We start from the raw sequence: 597 nt of genomic DNA on the forward strand, positions 1-597 counted from the left end.
GTGCTGAACGCACGAAGTAGATCGTCGATCCTACGGTATCCCTCGGATCCGTACTATCCTTTGGTTAAGAAATTCTCAAGACGTCGTCTCCAAAAACCCGCCTTCGATCCAACCTCCGGACCGAGGTGTGCGTCATGAGATTGATCTGGTTCCGGGAACTAAATACTGCGTAACAGGTCAATGCCCCCTGCCCAAGGAGCAGTGCGATGTCATTGACGACTTTTTCCGTGCGAAGCACGACGCAGGGATGGTACGTGAGAGCAAGTCCCCCCATTCGACACCCGCGTTTTGTGTTCTGAAGCCGAACGGCAAGTGGCGTATCGTTCATGTTTACAATAAGCTCAGCGCTGCCACCATTCTGGCACAGACGCCGATTCCTAGAAAGGGTGTTCTTCAGAACAACATGGTGGGATGTACGAAGTACAGTGCACTCGACATAGTCGATGAGTATTACCGATTGCCCATGAGAGCGAGTGATTTTCCGCTGACAGCGGTGAGCACTTCGAGCAGCATGCTGTGGTAGTGACTAGTGATGTCCTAAGGGCTGTCAAATGCACCAGCAACATTTAATCGTCTTGTGACGCAGTTGTTCAGGCC

Source organism: Plasmopara halstedii (assembly GCF_900000015.1).
Source record: "Plasmopara halstedii genome assembly, contig: Scaffold_42, whole genome shotgun sequence".
NCBI lineage: Eukaryota > Oomycota > Peronosporomycetes > Peronosporales > Peronosporaceae > Plasmopara > Plasmopara halstedii.